An 18,795-nucleotide genomic window follows, 5' to 3' on the forward strand; every position below is an offset into this window, starting at 1 on the left:
GGAGCTGTGAAACCTCAAGCAGATCACTTCACCTCTCCATGACCCGGGCTCTGTCTGCACAGTGACTGGCAGTGGGGGGATGAGGTTATTTCTAAGATCCCTTTCAGTTCTGAGATACTTATTCTAATTCCTGCTAGACCAACGGTTACATGATCGTAACTGTTCTAAGTTGGTCTTCTACTTACAAGAAAGAAGATTGCTGCTGGCTGTTTTGTTGATGGAAACTTCTAGGGACTATTCAAATAATACTGAAGGTTTGCGCAGAATACAAAGTTAAATCTCAAGAAATTACTAATATAATGGTTTTTCTCTAAGAACATTGCATCCTATCTAGTAAGCCTTACACAAAACTATGGCATGGTTAAAATCACACTTTTCTTCTATAAATTTTATTTTACCTAAATAAAAGTGATATCTTGTAACAATATTGCATGGATAAAATTTCTTATTCTTTTTTTTTGAGGGGGGGGGATGCACACCAGTGATTGAATCCAAAGATGCTGAATTACCAAAATTCACATCCCACTGAATTACCAAATCATCAGATAGATTTAGAGATAGGGTCTCGCTAGTTTGCTTACAGCCTCACAAAGTTGCTAAGGATGGCCTCTAACTGGTGATCCTCCTGCCTGAGCCTCCTGATTTGGTGGGATTACAGGCGTATATCACTCTTTTTTTTTTTTTTTAAAAGATTCAAACTGGAAAGCTAGTAGTCATACTGGAAATTTTGGCTTAAGATATCAACACTGCCCCCATCTTCAGTTCATTCAAGAGACATATAGATAAAACCTTCTCTGGGGCAGGCACTCCCCAGTGGCAGGAAAAACTGATCTAGTATTTGTCCCCATGGATCCTATAGACAGAAGGATAAATTTAAAGTAAATTAAACTAGTGCTCTTTTATGGATTGAGTATATAATAGAGCTGTGTCATCTTTCCAATATTAAACATTGTTCTAAAAAAGCAAACAGCTATATAAAAATATAGACTTTAATCCATGTCAACCTTTCTACCTGAACATGTGACTGAGCAGGCAGAGTTGGTATAAGGACTCCAAAGAGACTCCTGGAGATTGAGTAGGGCCCAACTTGCTAAATGTTTCTAAGTAGGTGGGTTCAGTCTAATGTATGAAGTATGATATGTCAAGAGCTTTGTAACGTTGTGAACAACCAATAAAAATAAAAAAAGAAAAAGAAAAAAAAAAGTTCCTACCCCTGATTCCTAGCAATTTGCAATATGGAGATTTGGTTAAGAGCAGGGATGAAATGTCCAAACTGTTTGCTGACTCTCATCTGAATTGGCTCTCAGAGATTAATATCTTGCTATAAGATTCTTTTTTTCTTATAGTTGTATGTATTAAAATAAACCTTAGGGATTTCATAATTCTTTAATTAAGAGTCCTCGGACTCTAGTAAAAAATTAATGGTCAACAAACATCACGCCTGTTACTACTGTTTTTTTTTTCTTGAAATAACGTGAAATGCAAAATTTTATAGGATATTTTTCCAATCAGGAAGTGTAAAGAGATCTCCTTAAAACTACCAATATCATAAATTCTGTTGCACTTTTCATTCTGAAAATAACAATAAAATTCAAGGTCCCGGGGGTCATTCTTGCAAAATATTATTGACATTCCTCATTCTGATAGCCAGAAACCTAAACCAAGTGGGCTTTGTGGTATGAACTTTGATTACCTGGCAAAAAGATGAAGTAAGGGGGCCCCGCAACAGAACAACACATAAACCCACAGGAGCCTGGGAAGGAAAACGGTTTATTAGGCACAATGGCCTCCGCCAGCGCTCATCGAGCATCTTTTGTAAGATTGATGTCGACTTCAGGTAACAGGAGGGGCTGGAGAAGCCCAAAATCAGAGTATCAAATACATTTGAAAAGAAAACAGGAGGACAGAGGTCACTTCTATAAGGCACCAGCCAAATGCCAATTTTTATGTACTGACTTCTTTCACAATATTCAATCCCACCTGATAATTGGCAGAGAACACAAAAAGGCCCTTCTCTCCCATGCTGATGCATTCACTCCGCTGGGGCGAGTGGCGTTTGTATCCACAGCGACAGCGAGCAAAGCCCCGGGGAGATGGCTGCCTTCAATTGCACCCCGCCTCCAGCCTCCCCGTTATTAACACACACTGGCCCCCCGGCTAAGAGACGGTCCATAAAGGCATCAAAGCAATGCTCTTCTAACATTTCTCTGCTAGAGAACCAAAGGGTTTTTTTATTAAGAAAAAATATAAAGACAAGCCAAAATATCAAATATCCAATTCAATTGATGTTTCCTGAATACCCTTCATTTAATAAGCCTCTCAATGGTTTGTTAGAAGGAAGACTATATCTCACAGAATAAGATACACATTTTATGAAATCTCCACAAAGGAAGGATGAGCAGTCCTGCCTGCCTTAGAAAAATTCCAATTTTTTAAAAAACTTGGCTTCTCATCTTCATCTCCATGCCGCACTGTCTAAATAGAAGTGTATAATTCACGGGTTCTGATCTCAGAAGTCACAGTAACATGTGTTTTCTCATCTATGAACTCTATGACTATGAAGCCTCTTCAATTTTAAATCATATTCTAAAACCAGCAGGGCAGATTAACTCATCAATATCACCATTAACATTTACTTGCCATTAGCTGTTTAGAAAATCCCAAGCCGGGCACAGTGGCGCAGGCCTGTCATCCCAGCATCTTGGGAGGCTGAGGCAGGAGGATTGCGAGTTCAAAGCCAGCCTCAGCAAAAGCGAGGCGCTAAGCAACTCAGTGAGACCCTGTCTGTAAATAAAATACAAAAAAGGGCTGGGGATGGGGCTCAGTGGTCAGTACCCCTGAGTTCAATCCCCAGGACCAAGGAAAAGAAAATTCCAAGTGTCTTTTGTAATATGAATCACCAGGATATGTGGACAGAAGGGACAGGTGGCCTTTGTTTCCCAGGACACACCCCTGGCTGCTCTAGCTGCTGGGGGGACCGTCTTTAAGAAAGAGGCTGTTCTGATGCAGGCAATCAGAGAGGCAGTTAGGAAACCAGGCTCTTGGTGCTTTGTTGGGGGGCTCAGGGTGCTCAATGGAGAGGTTGGCCTAGTCAATGAGGGGCAAGTGACCCAGGGAAACGTGACCACAGGGAGGACTGGAAGGACACGGGTCAGCTCAAGACTGAGGGATGCCCTGGGCACCGGGCGCTGTGTCGCCAGGAGTCAGGATGAGTGCTCTGGAGGAGCGCCGGCGCCAGCATGAGTTTCCCGTAACGAGATCACAGCCTTAGGGCAGCAGAGGAGTCCTGTTGGCTCCATCTGTCTTCAGCCTTATTCTAAACAGACAAGAACCAAGCTGCGCTTCGGTGACATCCCCAGAAGCGAGTATGTGAAATACAAGCCAACAGTAAAGCGCCAGACGTGCCAGGCCCACGGCCCTTCAGGGACGCTGGCTACCTCTGGGGGTCCCCGGGCTCCACGCTGAGCTCTTGGAGTCAGGATTCGTCCATCTGACTCCCCACAACCAATGTTCCCATTAAGGAGAGTGACCCCCAGTAAGGCTGCCAGGACCCCAAGCCAGATCCCCCGTGTCCTTGGCAGTAGAATGACACCCAGCTGTAAAGGCAAGAGCAGTTGTAGGATGGCAGCCTTGACCCCAAATTGTACTGAGCACAGAATGTGCTGGAAGGGCGTGGCATTCGCGACCCCACTACAACTCACATCACCTTTAGTTTATGAAGGTGCAGAAATTCATTAAAACGTCCCCCGTCCCATAGACCATGGTACCAGGAGTGAGAATCAAGCAGAGTCTCCCAACACCAGGCCCAGGCCCTTAGGCGACACCACATCTCTGCTCACTGCCTCCAACGAGGTCTACCAACAAGCCAGACCAGCACGGGCTGCCGCGTAGCAAGGGGGAAAGGAGACAGGGGTCCGAGAGAAAGGGTGGGGAGGGCCCTGCAGGACCTCTAACACTGCGGGCCAAGTGCTGGCTGGGGGAGAGGGGACTGGGGAGATGGGAGAAGGGGAAGATCTGCCTTGGGCTGCTGAAATGTAGTCAACCCCCCTTACCTACGGTCTAGTTCCCAAGGCTTCAATTATTGGACGTCCACTGCAGTCTGAAAATATCAAAATTTCATCCACAAATGTTTTCAATAACTTTTTCAGAGTGCATTGTAATAATTGTTTTATTATTGATGATTCTTATCTCTTACATGCTAAATGTGTGAATTAAGCTTTATTGAAGGTGTGAAGGTATATGAAGACCCATAGCACAAACAAGGCGGGGCGCCATCTTGCAGTTTCGGGTTGCCTTAGCTCGTACCCCCAGGGATGAGGGGAAACGACTACAGGAGCATGTCGTCTATGGGGTCATTAGCAGCTGGGCCTCCAGGGTTTCCATTTCCCACATTTTAAGCTTCGTGCCAACTCTTCAGACAGACTGGACTCCCTCTTTGCTCACAGGTAACCAACACCAGAAGGATGATCTTCCAAGGTAAAAAATCTTCTGCTGTTCGTTTATGTATATTGAACAACATAATAGCATTATATTTTAAGAAAGAGTCATCATCTTTGTTTTCATATTCAAGTTTTAAAATAAATCATTCCATCTGTGTCATCACTGAGGGAATTAAAATTTGGTTGATTGTGAAGAGTTCTCATCACAAATAATATTTATCTTCCCCTTTGTCTTAAATTTTTACTGAATTGTTGAAATCCTCCTCCCTTTTTCTCCAGAATTTTTTATCTTTGAGACACACTGAAGAATATGCACATACCACATCATCATACCCACAATGTATCAGCTCACGGTCATATGCCGGTTATGGTGCAGAGGCCACGTGGGGCCCGTGGCCTGTGTCTGTAGATAAAGCTTTATTGGAACACAGGCACATTTACTCCTTCACATGCTGCCTACGGCTGCTGTGCAGCTACACCAGCTGAGATGAACAGTTGCCATGGAGATCAAATGGCCCACAAAATCTAAAGTATCTGCTATCTGCTACTGTGCAGAAAGAAGTCGGCCGGCCCCGGCCCTCCACCATAGCCAGCCCAGGAACAGAAGCCCACGTTGTTCTTCTGCACAGCCCAGTCCACCCACTTGCTCATGTGTGAGCCTCCTGGTGTCTGGGAAGAGGTTTTCAAGCACCTGGCACCAAGATGAAGAAGGGGAGAGGCTGGGAGCAGACCAAGAGCCCATCCTGTGCAGGGGCTGTGTGGTGGAGAGGCAGAGGAGGACCAGGCAGAGTCAGGAGGGCCTCTGGGAGCCCCCGGCACGGACACGTAGGTAAAGCTATCAAGGGACTGTGGACACTTTAGCTCTTCAACATGATAAAAGTGTCGAGATGGTGTGGAAGAGAGGTGGATGGTTTGTGCCATTAGGAGGGCCGATCAGCTCCACTTGTCTGGTCATAAATCCCTTTCCCCAAGTTACAGGGACCCAGTGATATGGGGCACTGGACAGAGCACAGTGAGGGAAGCTGTTTAGCCAGCACCTAACTGGGCTTGGTACCCCACCACAACCATCTGCTGAGTTTCCTCTTGGCTTACCCAGCAACCACCCCCAAAGGCTCAGTGATCTGTGCTTGACCTTGCAACTGGAGAAGCCAGCCCCACCTGTGCACAGGAACAGGTAAATGATGGGGTGGGAGGAGTGTGCTCACTCCTCTGGCTTCTCAATCCCCAGCTGCAGGTGAAATGAATGCTACCAACTTACCCTGTCCAAAGGGATATGTAGGAGTTAGGCTTCACCAGAGCAAAGCGTCCTAAATCGTACTTTAAACTGTGCTCTTTTTGTTTTGAACACACAAAATTCTTACCTCTTTGGTAAGAATGAAAGCCAAACAATAAAAATAAATTCTTACCAACGTAAACAACCAAGTAAGATTAAAGATTCCATGTAATTGATTTATTTTTAATCAAATAATAAAAATTCAGTTTGTGTACTGGACCCTGGTTATGCTTTACATAAGTTAGGCATCTATGCATTAAAGAACGTTAATAAAAATTTTCCTTATGCCTAGGCACAGTGGCACATACCTGCAATCCCAGCTGATGGGGAGACTGAGGCAGGTAGAGCCCAAGTTTGAGACCAGGTTGGGCAATTTAGCTTTGAGACCCTGTCTCAGACGAATAAAAAACTACAAGGAACTGGGGATGTGGCCCAGCAGGAGAGCACCCCAGGTCTAATCCCCAGGACCCAAAGAAACAAAACCAAACCCTCATTTTCCTTAGTTGATTTTAAAATGACATTTTATTTCTATATCTTTACATTTAAATATTCAAATGATTACACATTGACTTAAACAAAGGACTGTAGAAGAAAAGTCAAAACGTTAACTTATTAAAATACTAAAAATTGCTTTATTTGGAAGGAGAAGCACACAAGGTAATCTTTTATTCAACAAATACAAATTGACATTTTATTCAATTATGAAAGATTGTTAGTGTGGTTGGAAACCTTTACAATAAATATTATTGTGGGGACTCTCAAGGCAGGCGAGGGTTTGATCTATTGCTTACAGCGTCTGACCATATATTCTATTTTAGCTTGAAAAGCTATATTTATATGCTTAGATATGAACACTGCTGGATTTTTTTTTACTTAAAGAAGAAAATTGATGGGCTTCTGGGCTCTTTCTCCATTCGATGTTTGGGGGGAGGGGTGGTACTTTGTGGTGAAATAAAAATGTGTTCTTGAAAACATATGTATCTAAATAGTTCTGAATATTTTTAAAAACCTAAATGAAAACAGAAAATCCACAACTAAATTTCCTCTTGCCTTTTTACATGTGGCCAAGAAATCCAGTGCTACAAGTTTATGAAGAGCTACATTATTCCTCCCCCTCACTTTTAGTGTAGCTAAGCTTCTTGTTTACTTGGGATATCACACTCCTTTCTTACAAAAATTAATTTCAAATCAGAAAGGCAGGATAATAACTACTTTCAGCACAAAAAAAAAAAAATGCACCAGAAAGAGATTGCAGCTTAAGCACAGATAGCATATAATTAGAATGAGAAAAATCAAAGTATTCTTGAACACACAGTGCTTTAATTTTTCTCCTGATGGACTTTCAGATTATCTTTAAAAGATCTATTAAAAATCCTCCTCTTGAAAAGATCTATTAAAACCACAGACACTTGGAGATACAGGAGAGGGGAAAAAATGGGTCATCTTATAAAATTGATTATGTGAGCTCTCTGCATTCAGTGCATATGTCAGCAACAAGGAAAAACAATCCCCAGATAAATTCTGCAGATACTTCCTTCTGGAGAAAAACCTTGGGTCTTTTTTGTGCATTATGAAGCAAAGGGGTGTGGTGGGGGAGCAGTTAGGTTTCATCCATGAGCATAAACAGCAGGCTGGTTTTCTGAAAAGAGAGCCAACCTCAAAATAGCCCAGAAAAAAATTATAATAAAAAAAGGGTATATGTTTTTTTTCCATCTATATTTGGAATTTTGACTATCTTATTTTAAACAAGCCAGAGATTGCAAGCTTCAATCTGTTTGGATAGAAAAGAATTTATGTAAATGTTTTGTTCAAGCCCAAAAGGGAAAGAGAGTTTAAATATACAGGGCGTGGAAGATGCATGTCCAACTTCAGAACAGCCCTGTGCACAGAAGAGCAAGGACAATCGACCTTCTGTTAGCCATTCTCAGCAGTCCTTACGCTTAAATATCTTGCGATTTGCAGCGTCGTTTTAATGACCCCAACAGTAAGAGATTAACCAAAATTTCATAACTGTCCTGCTCTCCTCCACTCATGGCCCTCGGAGGGTGTGGGGCAGGCAGCAGGGGAGTATCAGGAGGTCAAAGAACAAATGGAAACAAAATCTGTGTTTTGCACTCTTTCTCTGCACTTGAGAAAGAAAAACGAGTCAGATAAATCTGTATAATGCTAAACCAAATCTCTTTAATTCCAGTCAGCTCCTATCATTCAGTCACTGGGTCTGTGTGTGGAAAAATTCATGCTAATTCCCCCTAGCAACAGCCTCAGCCTATCAGGAGACTTTATGTCCCATGCAGCTGCCAGCCAGAGAGAATAACTTAAAGTAGGTCAGGCCTGTATTTCTAAAAATGCTACGGTCTAGTAACCCCACTGTCCCGTCTGTCTGCCCTGCCCCATAATAACCTCAATTGCTTGGTGACACAATGACATACGATCCCGTTAGAGTGCAATCACATCATGCTACATTATTCTGCTGCGGGCGTGACTGCCGGGTGAAGGACCCTCGGAGGGGCAGCATTAATCAGGCAGGCATTCATGTCCACCAGCTCTTCTCTCTGGAAATGGGGACTGCATTAATGACCAGCTGTTTGAACTAACACAAACAAAATAATGTCTTCCACCCTGTTGGGTGCGCGGAACACACTATTCTGATCTGGCAGGTTCCGCTTCTTGACTAAATCGAAGATGTAAATTAAATGGGCTCAGACAATGTCAGCTTTGGCAACCTCAAAGTGAGTATATTTAAATTATATAACATGTGATTCAAAAAGCTATTGATTTAATACACACAGCTCTCTGCCTGCCGACAATTTTCCCTAATCCACATTAGAAAAGGAAAATGCATACGTGGGTAATGCAATACATATGTGCATGTTACCCAGGAAGCCAAAGGCACAGAACTGAACTAAAATTGACTTCTCTTCGGGCACAGAAACAAAGCAGGTCAGGAGTAATTGTGCAGTGTGAATACAAATACAGATACAGAATGAGAACGTGAAGGGGCGCCTAAAACAAATAAGAGTAAGCATTCCAAGCCTGCCAGCCAATCAGCTCCTCCCTTGTCTCTTTGTGATGCTGTCATAGCACCAAAGTCTCCAAGCACAGGAGACCAGGGAGGGGAGCGAATGTGGCCCTTGAATCTCAGCAACTGTGGGACCCTGGCTTTCCACAGGATTATGAACACACTGCTGTTTGGCTTTAAGACAATTAAAGCTCCTTCCCGGCTTAAATGAGAGCTATCAGCAAAGCTCAGAACCCCACAGCCATTTTTGAATTCTAAAAGGGGAATGTTAGAATTCAGTCTTCGCTGTTTGCTTGAATGTAACTTTTTACTTCTCTCCACTGAAATGCACAAAAATAAACAATGATGTGTGGACACAGTGGAAACTGGCAGTGCAGCTTCAGGGAAATGTGTTGATAGAGCTCACAAAATGAGCCTGCATTTTTAAGGGTTCACTGTATCGTTTAAGGAACATAATGAACATTAGCCCCCCCCCCCATGCACACACATGCAGATTGGCAATTCAGCCTTCAGTTATGCAGAATTCAGCAAGTCTTCTACATGTAATCCATCCATATTTGATTTACAAACACAGAAAATTTCTTAATCCATCTGCCCTTGTTTGAACTGTGTGTGATAACTTAGTTATGACTATCTCCTTCACTCTGTGGCACACATCACATAGTTATTCTTGGAGAGATACAGTCACTGACGCAACCATGAACCGCTAATTACAAGCTGCTGACATTCTGCTTGTCTGTGCAGCTTTGAAGTCCTGTTTTTCTCTTCTGGGCTTGCTCCGTTTCCTTCAGCTTCTTTCCCCCTTCCCCCAGCCCCAACCCTGACTCCCTCTTTCCTTCTTTCCACTTGAAGCCCCTCGGGAATCACCCTAGGACTATCTGGAGAAAGGGGTAGGAGCCATCAAATTCCTCCCCTTGTTTTTCCCCTCTCTCTGCCCTCTCTCCCTGCACATAGATCTGCAGCTTGAAGTACAGTAATAAGATCCTCACCCTGCCCCGCCCGCAGGAATGCATCAACAGCTGGCCAAACATAATCCGACACACAGAGCTGCCTTTGTAGGATTAGTAACAAACAGGGCAAGGGCCAGACAGGCATCCCAGAAGAGCTCCCCATGATAACTGGGAAAGCTCCTCACCCACCCCAGGTTGGAGCTGGCTCCACCGAGCTGGGATCCGGCACCACGACTCTCCCCTCTAAATCCACAAGCCTGGAATGCCTGGTCCCAACCTGGTAGACAGAGGCTGCCTGGAGGACACTGGCCTCTCCAAAAGGCAAGTTAGATGCAAGCGTTCTCCATGTTACAGTGCCCTACTCCGCCTCCTGGCACACGCCCTGTGAGACTCAGCACCAGTCACTGTCGGGCTATCTGTGCCTGCACCTAACCATCTAGCCGTGAGCCTGAACACCACCTCTCCTCCTAGAGAAGGGTTTCTTTTTTTTTTTTTTTTTAATTTGAGGCAGACCCTGGCATTGTAAAGCATGTAAATATAACACCGTATTCATCTCCACCAAGCATTTAGCATCTGAAGCCTGTGGTGGCCAGCTGGTCTCAAAGTCATCTGGGATACATTTATTTTGATTAAATTGATCACATTTCTATTTACGGGATAGAATTTTTCACCATACTGAATACAGCTGTGTTTACAGGGATCTGTAGAAGAAGAAGAAAACAAAAACCCGCAATCAGCCCCAGCCCAGCACAGAGCATTCAGAACTTCAAGGAGTTAAAACCGAGGGGGCTTGCTTTTATAATAAAAAGAAAATTCTGCCAGCAGCTGCTCTGGCCATGCTTTCTGGCTAGTCAGGAAATGGGTGTTGAGCTGGAGCCGAAAACACAAGCCGCAATCAAGCCCGATCCAGCAGGGTGACAGACTTCCTGTGCAAAATGGTCAGCAATCCCCCCAAGTCTCTGCCCGCGTGGACATGCATTTCAATCATGCTGCATGGCTGCTGTTTTCTCTGGGGACACTGTATAGTCACCTAGCCCATCAGTTGCTTCCTTGTCAGCACCGGGGACATCCAGGGTACAGTTTACAGTTCCTCCATCCATGTGCGGGGTTATAAATTATGCCATCCTCCCTAGACGGAGAGCGTAGAGTGCAGAGCGAGCGGCAGACGACCACGGCATTCGGCATCTCCATCTCCACGCGTCCCCTGACTCTGCCCTTCTCCAGCTCTGCCTCGCCAGGCAGACACATCAGATGCCTTGTTTATTCATCTTCAGCTCCACTCTAGGGTGAAATGCCACCATATCTCGGCCTGGGCGTTGTCCCCTGACCAAATCCCCGAGAGCAGACCCGGGCTGGGTGCAAGGAGGAGATGCCGCGCCCTCCCCTGCACAGCGAGGTGGGCATTGGACGTGTAATATTCCTAGCTCCCCTGCCCAGTCCTTGGCATCCTCTCTAGCCAGCTTCACCCTGTCCTCCAAGTCCCCTCATCCAGCTGCGAGGAGACCCTGGCCAACGCTACGCCACCAGGTCCTTCTTCTGCAGGGCACAGAGACACCATTCCGGTTGGTGTGCACCACGGCGAAGCCCAGGAGGGTGACGGCAGAGAGCGCAGGTAACCAGGGTAAGCGTGGCGTGCCATGGTGATGCAGCCCTGGAGCTGGGAGGAAAGACAGTCTGGCTTCAGAATGTGAAAAAAAAAAAAAAAAAGAAGAAGAAAAAGAATTAAAAAACACACACACACACACAAAACAGCACAGCTCTGCGCCTGTGGGGGTGGAAAAAAAACAGATACAAACCATTAAAAAAAAAGCAGAGTTAAAAATCAAATCTCAAAACAAAGCCAAAAAAAAAAAAAAAAGGAGTACAGAGATCTGAATACTTCATGCGACTTTTATTTCTGATGTTTCTCGGTTTATTGGCCTCCCCGCCCCCTCCCAAGTCTCCCCGGTGCCTGAACACTCCCGTCTGTCCACGAGAACCGAGTCACAAATGCTGTTGCTCCAAAGTGCCGCAGACCCAGCATCACATGAGAAGCCACATGACGGACTAGAGTCGGCTGCTGATGTGGTCAACTGTTTCGGGAGGCAAGGGGGTGGGAGGGAGAGAAATCTCAAGTGAGACATGCCCCTCTCGCACTGCCAGGAAGATATTTCCTTAAAAGAACAATGGGAAGCCTGCATCGCTGGAGAAATGCTTGAGCAAACATATACTTTTACATATGCACACTTGTGTGGAGACCATGGGCATTTGAAGCCATCGGGGATGCGGTACCACTGACTCTAGCTGGATGGCAGCAATATTATTTCTAGCGTGTGTTCATCGGAGCTGATTCCACGTAAGTGGATTCCTGAAAAGCACACACCGTGTCTTCATAGCATGATCAGGCTTGGAAAACCAATTCTATTATCTCTCCTTGCAATCTGTATCTGAACCTGCATTCTGAATAATTTATTTTTAGACTAATAAGATGCTTGCCAAGACTGCTCCCTTTCTTCAGCAACGGCGCAGGCAATGTTCACCCAAGTGGGAAAACCATGTCCTTTTGTAGGGAGAAGAGAGAAGACGGGTTTTCATCGATTAAAAAAAATAAATAAATAAATTGCAATTCCTTATTTAAAGGCATACAAACACATGGCCATATAGTTCCCTCACAATCAGTCATTAAAAACAAGCAAAATACCTCTGATTCATGGAATTGACATGTCTCTTATTTGCAGCTTGGGTCTCATGCTGGCGAGTGGGGGTGATTTTCTAACATAGTACATGGCTGCAGTCAGAGTTCGTAAGCCACATGGATGCTGCTACTTCTCAGCCAAGCGAGAGCCCACAGTGGCTTTCTGGAGCACCCTTCTGCCGAGGTGCAGCACTGCCGGGTAGGTTTCCTGGTTACAATGAAGCATGGGATGGCCTCGGGGCCTCTAGATCTTGTCACCTCCCCTGGAATCAAAGAAGTTTGGGACATCGTTCTCAACATGTGACAATGACATCTTTTTAGAAAAAGAGTGGATCATGACAGCCGACTGGAATGGGAGGCTCCTTAAATAGGTGGATCACTGTCTGCCACTCTTCTTCTCTGACTCTGCAGTTGCCAAGGTGATGACCATCAACTCCTTTGTGGTGGCTCATCAGCCTCCCCCTGAATGTGACGGGGACTGTCCCCATCACTGGGGGACCCGTGTTGAGCAAGACAGGCATGTTCTCTGCCATCTTGGAGCTCAACATCTAGTAATTGCATGCGTCTTTTTAAAAATTCTTTCAAATACTACCTCCTCCCACTTTGAATACTCCAAAGTTGATCATGGGAGATGCCCGGCCGCCACCTCTCCACTTTCCTCTCCATCATCCCCCACATCCTATGGTTTCTTTCTTTACAAACGACCCTGGAAGATTTCCTCGCCATTCCCTCTGGGGGAAGGCTCCACCCTCAGCCCCCGCACTCCGCCTCCCCTCTGGTCTCCCTCCTTCTGTTTCAGTCTGTTTGTCTGCCCCCGGACGACTCCTCCATCACCACACTCACGATGTCACAACTGTTGTCCACAGGATCTCCACAACCCTCCGTGCAGCACTGAGGACGGCCCCTTGTTCCTTCATGCTCATGTGCTACCACTCAAGATCCTGTCACCTGCTGGGACACCCCTTAGACAGCGTGGTCCCTTGTTGAATCAGAAACAAAGTTTGGCTTATTTTTAATAACAGGCATAAATCAGTGTTAAGGGAAACAGTGACACAAGATGTACAGTCTCTGCCCGTAGGAAATGTACCCTTTTGCTGCGGGTACTACCCATGTGCTTGCCTAGCTGTCTCTGAGTCATATAAATAACAAATAGGTCTAATCTATTCTGTTCTCTGTGGTTGGATAAGAAGTACCATACATAGAAGGGCTGAAAAGGGAAGAATTACTTCTACCTGAATATCCCGAAAGGTTCCCAAGGGCCCCCAGGATTTTCAGTGAGCTATGAAGGGTCTGTCCAGCATGGGGTAGGGCTCCAGTATGCAGGAGGAATACTGGAGAAAAAATGAGGAATACTGAAGATAAAAACGAGCACTGTATGTGCCAAGTCTGTTCTAATCATCTTAGATATATTAACCTACTAAATCTTAACAGTCCTATCAGGAAAATACTTTTTAAAATGTTATTTTCAATGATATATAAGAGAACTTAAATAAGTTGCCCCAAACCACCCAGTGAGTAAGTGAAGAGGTGCATCTGCCCCCTAAGCCCGTGGCCATAACCAGCAGGCTTCGCTGTCCCGGAGCACAGGAGGATGGGGGGAGGAGATCACACAGATGCCTGATGGGGGTCGACGTGGTTTGAGCAGGTCCTCAGTTTTGGAGGAGTGGAACTGGAGGAGAGGCACAGCCCACCTTCCCAGGCTACTGGGAATGGTGAAAAAAAATGGCAGGATAATGAATCTGGAAGTCGTGCCCAAGACGGAGGGAGAAGAGGGAGTGAGCCTAAGGAGGCAGTCAGGGGCTCCTCCAATGGCCTCACCCCAAGGGACGGCACCTGCACTCTGGTAGCAGCAGCAGAAAAACCCTTCACACAGATCTTTATGAAGAAAGCAATGGCGTTGCCCAGGTTTCTGGGGGGACAGGGAGGGATGGTGGCACAGTCCACTGCCTGGCTTTCAAACACTCCTGGAACTTAGCAGTTGTCTCATTCATCTGCTTCCCCAGCACCTACCAAAATGCTCGACAGCCTTTTTAAAAATAATGAATAAAAAAATGAAACCCATGAGAAAATCAGAAGGAAAAACCCACCTGTGAATCTGGTATTTTGCTGGACAGCCAAGTGGTTTTGGTGGTTGGCATCCATGGTGACTTTCCGTACTGAGGAAGAGACTCCGTTTCTTCTCCACCTTTCCCCAGGTTTGGCTGCTTCTTGCCGGCCCCCACCGCACACCTGGGCTGCTGCTCTTGGAGCTGTCCCTGGCCAGGCTGAGCCTGCACTACCCGCTCTGGGTTCAGCCCACCCTGGTCAAGTTTCTAACTGGAAAGCTGTGCTTATCAAGGTGATAAAATAAGTGTGCCAACAACTTGAACTTCTTTTATTTGTTTAAATGGCAAAGGGATAAACCACAAAAGTTTATCAGCCTTCTCACAGGATCTCAGCTAACCAGAATACTACATTAACAAAGGCACCTCATTTCTTGGCCCGTTAATGAAGGTTAATATGACATACTGCCTCTGGCTCTGGAAGTAAAAAGGGGTGTTATTGCCTCATATTATAGCTGGGGGGAGAAAAGTGTTAATAATCTTTCTCATCAGCAGTAAAGAATTGAGCTTTTAATACCCAGATATATTTTAGTAAAAGTGTAGTATATCATCTAAGCAGAGTTCGAGAACAATGTTAGATAACTAGGGCATTCGAAAGTCTACATACATCAGAGACTCAAGAAATTTTTTAAATGCAGCCTAAGACAATTTTTTTGTTGGGATATATTTCTTTCTTTTATCACTTTAGATATTTCTAATCATTTCTAAACATAAAGGTGAAACCTTGGATCTTGGAAATAATTGACTTCTTTTGAATAAATGGCTAAATGTGTGAACAAGGTCATTGTTCAATTCAGCCACGGGCTTCTAGGCATTAGGTGGACCTGCCAATCCAAGAGGGATCATGGATCCATGAGAGAGGGGCTGAGATGCTGAGGAACCACATAGGCCCAGAGTACAGTACTGTTTAAGAAAATAGATGCTAAGCTTTGTCCCTGAGATCTCGGGACACAAGAAGGATGTGATGATAGGAAGGGAGGGGCCCGGGGCTCCACTGGACGGTGGCTAGAGGGCTTAAGAGACCCTCCATGTTTTCTGAGCTCCCCCACTGGATGCCCAAGTGAGAGCAGCTCTTCAGAGGGCAGATTGGCTGAGTGGCTGGTGGCTGGCTGCTGGCAGGGGACAGACTTCCCTCTCTCTGCTTGCCAGCATCATTACCCTGTTGCACTTTACAGGGGCCAAGTGGCATGTTGGAGGTAGCAGGCCTGTTTGTTCACCTGTGAGGGGTCTGACCTTAGGCTTTCCAGAGCTCTGTCAGGAAGTCGGTTTTTCCATACTCTTTACAGTAAACAAAGACAGTGTGGCTGGGCTCCAAATGTTACAGAAGGTCAGGAACCAAACTGCCTCAAAGACAAAGAGCGCTTCCAGAAATTGAAACACAAAATAGATGGGAGCGCCGTGGACATTCCAAACTGCGCTCCTGTTCACTCTCAGTGGTGGCTTGGAACAATGTGACACACAGCCGGCGGCCACACATAATAGAAACAGAATCATGAAGCCCCAGGTGCTGGAATGCACCTAAAGGTCACCCACCGGCTGCAGTCTCCACGGTGAATGCTGCCCTTTAGGGTATCTCCTCTGTGCAACCTCCAGGCTCTAGGGACACTGCCAAGGGCTGCCCACTCAGGCCGAAGGGAGAAGCCTCCTTGGAGTGCAGCAGCCTGAGTGCATGAGGGCCCTGGGCCAAGAGGTCCAGCCCCTGGCAGGGGTGCTCAGGTAGGTAGCCTCTGTCCACCGGTCACAGCTTAGAAGTGTGGGGCTCAGGTCTACTGCCGTCTGCATTGCGGCCCCTGATGTGGGGGACCTCTGTCACCGCTGCCCTCAGCCTTCCCTCCTCTACACAGATACTCAGTCACTTCAGCCGCCACCCTGCGCCCTCATGTCCGTCCAACCTTCCCCTTCCCACGAGGAACACCGTCCAGTTCATCAGCAGGGTCTTAGATGACGTGCCTCAGGAGCAGAACACCAGGCCCCACCGTGTGGCCACACGCAGCACCCTGGCCCGTAGCGACTCTCCCTCCAACTGAGTGTATTTCAGCACGCGCAGCCTGGCGGGCCTTCACATGTCACTCTGGGGCCTCTTGCAGGGCTCGGCTGTGCTGGGTACACACACCTGCCCCCTAAATTGTGCTGCTGCCATCCGCAAGCAAATTGCATTTGTTTGCCTGGGTTTGGGGCACCACACGTGAGAAGGTTCTATGGCGTTATGAAGGGTTTAAAAAGGAAAGACGTAGTAGTCAACTGCCCTTGAAGAAGACCTGTCCGTTGTCCCCATGGGAAGACCCAACCCGAGGACCCAAGATCCTACGGGCAGTGGCCACACCTCTGCCTGCCTGTAGCATGGCCGCACCGCAGGGAGCAACCAGGGGCTGATTCCATCCACCAGCCTGACGGGAGGAAAACCACTGGACATGAAGCTGGGCGCTCTGGGTTCTCGGGTCCTCTCTCCGCCAACTGTTTCCTTGCACCTCAGTCACAGGGAGGTCATTTCTCTTTTTCCAAACCTCAAAGTGGGGACCTCCACCACAAGCCCCTCCGCCCAGCCCTACACCCCTCTAGCAGCTCATGTCTGAGACCTTAATTAAATTTAAAAAGTCTCTTCTTTAATACAGAATAAATGAAATATCCACTAAAGTTTCCCATAGACTTTCATTGAAGTTAGCTGAAATGTCTCGTGAAATTGTGTCTCAAAACAAGTAAGTAAATGGGTAAATGGCAACTTCACAAATCAAAAAACGCATGTGTCCAGAAGGGTTTTGTTTTTAATGTGCCAACTAGGTAAATTGGGTACATCTGACTAGGGCTCCTGGAATCTTTACTCTGATAAAGTAACAGTTTGAACAGGTGAGCCAATTACTGAGCTTCTTGCGGCAAGGACTAAATGTCATCATGTGATATCATCACTTTCCTATAATTCAAATGGCTTTAATTAACTACACAGAGAGAACCTTTAGGTTGAAAGATCCAATTTCTCTCACGTTTTTAACCACAGCTGCCTGATGTCCATCAGCAGTTCTCACAATGGGGACACTCTTCCCGCTCGGAGCCAGCAGGGAGGGAAGGATGGCCTGTGGTCAGGAGGGGCATGTGCCAGCTCACCCAAGGTCTTGCTGGGGAGCAACGTTAGCTGCACGATGAGGTCCTCAGACAGACCCCCCCCCGACCCTCGGAACACTAACCTGACAGTATAACAGTTGGCCTGTTCACTCTTATTAGACGATGCATTTTTTCTTAGATTAAAAGAACCAAAAAATAAAAATTGGAGAAGTGGTTGTCACATTCTCAAAACCCAGTCCCATTTTGGCCCAGGCTGTCTGTCTGCACATCTTTCCCTTTTTTGGCTCAGCTCTGTTCCCCTGGAGAACAAGCCGTCTGTAGGTGCATAGGTTCTAGCTAATATCTCTGCTTATGTGTCAGGGAGGTGGAATAATGTTCTGGTTTTTGAAGATCTTCTGTAACGTGTACACTGTCTGTATTAGTCTCTTTTCTGTTGCTATAACAAAATATCTGATGCTGGGGACTTTCTATTAAAGATGTCTATTTGGCTCACAATTCTGGTGGCTGGAGGGTCCAAACAGTCTGGTACTAGGGTCCTGGCATGAGATCCCTGACTGTGTGGTGACATGTGAAGAAACAGAGAGGGAATCGTCCCCTTGAAGAAGGGGCCAGCCTTGGGGATTGACCTCACTTTCCCGCCTACTCTCCTGAGAACTTGGTCCTAGGTAGGGAAGGTGGAAAATACTGGGGAACAATATTGACCAAGTTATACTGTTGTATCATGTGCAGGTACAAATATATAACATCAAATCCCACTATCATGAATGATTATAATGCAACAGTAAAAATTCGGACCAACAGAACTCACTCCTTGAGATCCACATTAACCCTTTGCAAAGGCAGCACCTGTGACCTAATCACCTTGCAGGAGGCTCCACTTGGGAAAGGTTCCCCCTGCACCCAACATTGCCACAGAGCACTACACCTCCAGCACATGAGCTTCAAGAGACACCCTCAAACGATATTCAGACTAGAGCACTACCCCAGCTATTTACAATCCTGGAGGTCCACAGGTAGTATTTTCTCCAACTTTCTCTCATTTTTAGAAGCCTCAGCACTGAGTCCAGTGACATTGTCTAGCCTCAAATCCCTATGTGGAAGCCAGGCCGAGACTTCTCTCCACGGCCCCCAGGCTTGAGTAGCACACATCATGCAGCTATCTAGTGAGCCTGAACAAGAAGCCAGAGCAACACGATGCATATGTGGTCCAGGCATGAGCCGTGACACGAAGTCAGACATGAGCTTATTGAGATTCCAAAATACACCTCAGTAGCAAATTGT

This window comes from Spermophilus citellus (assembly GCF_964194105.1).
Source record: "Spermophilus citellus genome assembly, chromosome: 5".
Classification (NCBI taxonomy): Eukaryota; Metazoa; Chordata; class Mammalia; order Rodentia; family Sciuridae; genus Spermophilus; species Spermophilus citellus.